Source organism: Sphaerodactylus townsendi, linkage group LG15, assembly GCF_021028975.2.
Source record: "Sphaerodactylus townsendi isolate TG3544 linkage group LG15, MPM_Stown_v2.3, whole genome shotgun sequence".
Taxonomy (NCBI): domain Eukaryota; kingdom Metazoa; phylum Chordata; class Lepidosauria; order Squamata; family Sphaerodactylidae; genus Sphaerodactylus; species Sphaerodactylus townsendi.
In genome coordinates, this window is record NC_059439.1 from 12,657,060 (window position 1) to 12,663,059 (window position 6,000).

Below are 6,000 nucleotides of genomic sequence, written 5' to 3' on the forward strand. Positions count from 1 at the left end.
TCAGCCGCACCTACCTCACAAGGTGTCTATTGTGGGGAGAGGAAGGGAAAGGGGCTTGTAAGCCACCTTGAGTCTCCTTGCAGGAGAGAAAGGTGGGGCATAAATCCAAACTCTTCTTCTATTCTTCTTCTTTCTTTCTGTCCATCCCTGCCATAAAAAGTCCCAGTAAAGGGAGTACCACAAAATTCCACAACAGTGGTTAGAGTGGATACTGAGTTTAGGACTAGACACAAACAATCGTGTTCAGTAAGTTCCAAGTTTGGGGTTGTAAAACCTGGAAATTTTTGGAAAAGCTGAATGAAGTCAATACCCATCAGCTTTATTTGGCTTTTGACCAATTTTTTTCAGGTTTTTAAAACCTGGACCAGAAACATTTCAGTTCTCCCACAGTTTTCAAAGTCTGCAAGGTCTTGGAAAATAGTTTGGGGGGTGGGGGGAGAGACCTCAACTGAATGCTGGAGTCCAGCATTTAGATGAAGCTGCCTCAGCCAAAAAAAGCCAAATCACATTCGGTAAAATTTCAAAAAACCAAAAGAAACCCCGATAAGGTTTTTTTCAAGTTCGGGGTGATTAGGTTTTTACCCATGGTCAATTCCACTTACCAGCTCTTCCCCCACCTTCAAAATCTCCAGGCGTGGTTTTGATCTGTGCACTGGCACCACTGGAGGTAAGGATTCCAATGGTCTTTTCTGAATTGTCCCCTGACCTTGTGGACCAGCCTGCCTGGCAAAGCCAGTGCTGACAGATCACTGAGGGCCAAACTACCTGTCACAGGGGCTACCGACCCCATTTCAAAGGAGCATTAACTTATTTAAATACTGCTGCAAGGTCCCAATCCTGATAGGCCCACAGTGCAGCATCGAGTGATCTTGCCCCCACCCTTGCTGTTTCACTGCTTGGAAAAACACACACAAGAGTGACACAAGGAGGGAAAAGGTCACTTGAAGAAGGAGAAGAAGAAGAAGAAGAAGAAGAAGAAGAAGAAGAAGAAGAAGAAGAAGAAGAAGAAGAAGAAGAAGAAGAAGAAGAAGAAGAAGAAGAAGAAGAAGAAGAAGAAGAAGAAGAAGAAGAAGGAGGAGGAGGGAGGGAGGAGGGAGGAGGAGGAGGAGGAGGAGGAGGAGGAGGAGGAGGAGGAGAAGGAGTAGGAGAAGGAGAAGGAGAAGGAGAAGGAGAAGGAGAAGGAGAAGGAGAAGGAGAAGGAGAAGGAGAAGGAGAAGGAGAAGGAAGAAGAGGAGGAAGAGGAGGAAGAGGAGGAAGAAGAGGAAGAGGAGGAAGAGGAGGAGGAGGAGTTTGGATTTATAACCCATCTTTCTCTCCTGTAACGAAACTCAAGGTGGCTTACAATTTCCTTTCCCTTCCCCCATCACAACAAGCACCCTGTGAGGTGGATGGGACTGAGAGAACTCTGAAGAACTGTGACTAGCACAAGATCACCCAGCAGGTATTAGGAGTGCAGAAACACATCTGGTTCACCAGATAAGCCTCTGCCACTCAGGGGAAGGAGTGGGCACTTAAACCCAGTTCTCCAAATTAGAATCCATCTGCTCTTAACCACTACACCACTTACTGCTGGCCATACCCTAGGCCTGAATTCAACTGGGCCTTCGAGGCAAATCTTAAATAGTAAAATTCTGCTCTAAAATGCCTATGTCTGCCATAACATTTAGTTTGGCTGTGGCTGCTATATCGTTATGTCACAAAAGCAGGCCGTAAATGGAGATTTTAGCTGCCATCTGTTTTAGATTTAGGATGTTAATGGTTTTAAAATTTTGTAATTTATTGTATTTTATTTGATGGAAGCTGCCCTGAGCCCATAAGGGGAAGGGCAGCGTACAAATGTAGTAAATATCCAAATAAAAACAAAACATTTTCTGCTCAGGAAGGGATGCAATTTAAATGTTTAATGCTGGTGCTGCGGTTTCTCTTTTGTTACTCTTATCTGTGATTTTCAATTGTCTTTATTCCTTCCATTGAATAATAGGTGTTTTTTAAGTTTGGGCGTCAGATTCCTGGAGAGGCGTTTTGGCTGATGGTCGGGATTTAATTAAGAAATGTAAATTAATCAATGAATGAATGAATAAAATCAGGAGTTGGAAAGGGCGGGGTGCTCTGGGCTGGGGGACATACCCTGGAGTCGACATCTTTTTTTCTCCACCCACCTCCCTGACGAGGCGTCTCCTCCTCTCTCCCGTGGCGACGGGTTTCTTCCCCCACCCTCCTTCTGTGCATGTGAGGTAATCTACCGTGCCTGTCTCCCCATGGGGCACAAGGAGGCGGTGAAGTCATCGCACCACATCTGCCAGGGAAGGACTGGCACACAGCAGAACCCTTGGCTCTTTGGCACCCTCCCAGATGACTCACCACCACTGAAACCCAGCCCCCGGGATCACACCCTGCCCAAGTTTCTACCCCTCACCCTGGAGCTGGGGAAGATAAAAGCAAGCCTGCTGAAATTCCAATATCGGTGTCGCTCCTTCGTTTTACTTCTGCCTGATTGGGCGACTGAGCTCGCCCTACTGCCTTGAGAAGACAGGAGCAGCGAGGGGTAAAGATAGATATTTGACAGGAGGAACACGCCAAGCAACTTGCCATCGTATATAGACTCAGTCCCAACCAAGGGCCCCCGCAGCGAAGGAAAGTGGACTAGCCCACTCCACCAGGTCTCCTTGAGTGATGTTCAGTTGAACATAAAGTGTCATACCTGTTAGGTCTGGATTCTCACGAGCTGCTCTGGGGAACTTGTTATTCCTGAAAGCAACCTGGTGGGTGGGGGAAATACCTGCCATTTTTCACATTCATCTCTAAGATTTGTCCAGAAGTTCTTCAGGGCAGAGACCTGTGTTTTGCTTATTTAGCAAAGCGTTAAGTATGCGAACGGCTCAATTGAGCTAACTGTTGACAGAAAGTATTGGTATTTCTGAGAAGAAACAAGCAGGGAAGAGTCAAAATTATCCCCCATTTTCTTCATAAATATTTTTGACCACATGTTTTTTTTCTGGCAATATTTCGGCACAAAAATGTCCACCTGTTTGTTTGCATTGCCCCTTCTCACCGCAAAGCCAAACATGATTGGCTGCATCGTACTACGATGCTTTGCTTCCTCACAACAGGATATCTAACTGGCTTGGAGCATACATCTGAGTGATCTAGAAAGGGGAAAGCAGCAACGGGGGCAGCCTTCATAGGAGCCAATCATGCCGAATAGGATCAAAAAGGAGCCGAATGTTCGCATGTAGCATTTTGGGAAATATTTCTGCATGACTGAACTCACTATTTTGGGATCTCAAAATAGAAATTATTTTAAAAAATGCCACTCATCTGGGGGGGGGGGGACGACAAAGCCAATCAGATGTCTATAAATACGCTTGTCAAAATGTTCCAAACATCACAAGAGCATGAAACACAAGACCTGACATCTCCACCTCCCTCTTGCCCCCCAGAGGCATGCTGAGGTTACGGTCATGTTTGCCAGAGTACCAAGGTCAGCCAAAATTTGGGGGCCACAGACCTGGTCTTTGTACATGCTGTGCAGCTGTATCATTTGCAGATAAACCTTTTGCCAGCTGTCTGCAACTCTCTGCTTTCCCACCATTTTGACAACAGCATTTAGGACTCTTCCATCCTTGATGCAACAATTTTCCTCATCTTTAACATTTTCAACAGAGAGTCAGCGTGGTATAGTGGTTAAGAGCAGATGGATTCTGATCTGGAGAACCGGGTTTGATTCCCCACTCCTCCACCTGAGTGGCAGAGGCTTATCTGGTGAACCAGATGTGTTTCTGCACTCCCAATCCCTGCTGGGTGACCTTGGGTTAGTCACAGTTCTCTCAGAACTCTCTCAGCCCTACCTTTCTCACCAGGTGTCTATTGTGCGGAGAGGAAGGGAAAGGAGCTTGTTTGCCACCTTGAGTCACCTTACAAGAAAGAAAGGTGGGGTATAAATCCAAACTACTACTACTACTCCTTCTTCATCATGTAATTTATATTTATTGATTTAATTTTTAACCCACCTTTCACCCCAATAGGGAGTCGAAGCAACTTACATTGTTCCCTCCTCCATTTTATCCTCACAACAACCCTGCATGGTAGGTTAGGCTGAGAGAAAATGATTGGCTCAAGGTCACCCCAACAAGCTTCTATGGAAGAGTGGGGATTTAAACCTGAGTCTTCAAGATCTTAGTTCATTACTCTAGGCCCGTGGTGGCGAACCTTTGGCACTCCAGATGTTATGGACTTCAACTCCCATTTGAATGGGAAGTGGAGCTGATGGGAATTGTAGTCCATAACATCTGGAGTGCCAAAGGTTCGCCACCACTGCTCTAGGCACTACATTTCACTGTTAATATCAAAATACCTCCAAATGCCCTATACCTTCCCCCATCCTGGTTGGCCTTTTGTTCCACGACCCTCAATAGCTTCAACTCTGTCCATTGTCTGGACTTTTGGACTTGGATCGTGATTCTGTCTGCTTGCAGCTGAATGGCACCAAACTGCCACTGGACTCACTCCCTGCCAACACATACCCCAACTTTCCTTGAGCCTTTGAAAGTGGGAGAAACCCCCGTCAAGGAATGGAAGAGAATTTGAATGGGAAGTGGAGAAATGAATCGACAGGCCACAGCCAACCAAGCTGACCCTCGGCCATCTCTCTCTCAACTGCGTTTGAGGGAAAGGGGAACACACACAACCTTTTGTCCGGACAACAGGACACAATAGTCACCCTTTTGTCCAGATGAAGCTGATGCTGCAGGAAAAAGGACAGAGAACTGCTTTAACGCATCCCACAATTCTCCCCCCTCCCCATACTCCAATGCCTTTGAACTCATCTGGCAGAGGATTCACTTTCCCCTTCCAAAATGACAAAAGCAAAGGGAGGAGAGGGAGGCAGGGCTTTGGTTTGCAAGGGCCGGAAGGCTCTCCCTCTCTTGCAGAGATAGCACTCCCCGGCCAGACGCTTCATCTGAATGGAATGGAATGTCAGCAAATAGCTCTTTGCAATTGCAACTGAGGTTGGTGCCCGGAGTGGGGGACACAGTGAGGTCTGGCTTCCTGTGATGGGGTAGCCCTGAAGTGCAGTTCCATGTGAGCAAGGAGGAGGAGGAGGAGGAGGAGGAGGAGGAGGAGGAGGAGGAGGAGGAGGAGGAGGAGGAGGAGGAGGAGGAGGAGGAGGAGGAGGAGGAGGAGGAGGAGGAGGAGGAGGAGGAGGAGGAGGAGGAGGAGGAGGAAGAACAACAACAACAACAACAACAACAACAACAACAACAAAAACAACGAGGAGGAGGAGGAGGAGGAGGAGGAGGAGCAGGAGCAGGAGGAGGAGGACCAGGAGGAGGACCAGGAGGAGGACCAGGAGGAGGAGGAGTTTGGATTGATACCCCACCTTCCTCTCCTGTAAGGCTTACAAGCTCCTTTCCCTCCCTCCCCCCCCCCCCACAACAGACACCTTGTGAGGTAGGTGGGGCTGAGAGAACTCTGAAGAACTGTGACTAGCCCAAGGTCACCCAGCAGGAATGTAGGAGTGCGGAAACACATCTGGTTCACCAGATAAGCCTCTGCCACTCAGATGGAAGAGTTTGGAATAAAACCCGGTTCTTCAGATTAAAATCCAACTGCTCTTGACTAATACCCCTCCAATTGAGGTATAACAGGCCATAGGGTTGCCACTCTCCAGGTAGTGGCTGGAAGTCTCCTCTATTACAACTGATCTTTAAAAAATACATTTAATGATAATTTTTAAAATTATAATTTTATAACACACCCTGGCCTACTCCGACAGTCTGCTTTCCTCTGCTGGAGAAAATGAAGGAAAAACACTAAAAAGACAAAAAACTTTGGTATCAGAGCCTGAGGTAGCCTGACCTCCAGTTGACACAGACTAGTTCCCCTGGAGAAAATGGCCGCTTTGGAAGGCGAATTCTAAGTCAACCCTAAATGGGGATTCTCAGGTGGGGGGGGGGGAGGATTCTCAGCTGTGCGGTTTGCACGGAAACACAGCATTTC

General features: G+C 47.3%; 1 pseudogene; it reads right to left on the reverse strand.

Annotated features, from left to right (window-relative positions):
* Window positions 1–5,378: 5,378 nt before the first annotated feature.
* Window positions 5,379–5,471, reverse strand: LOC125445372 (annotated as a pseudogene).
* Between the last annotated feature and the right edge of the window lie 529 nt (window positions 5,472–6,000).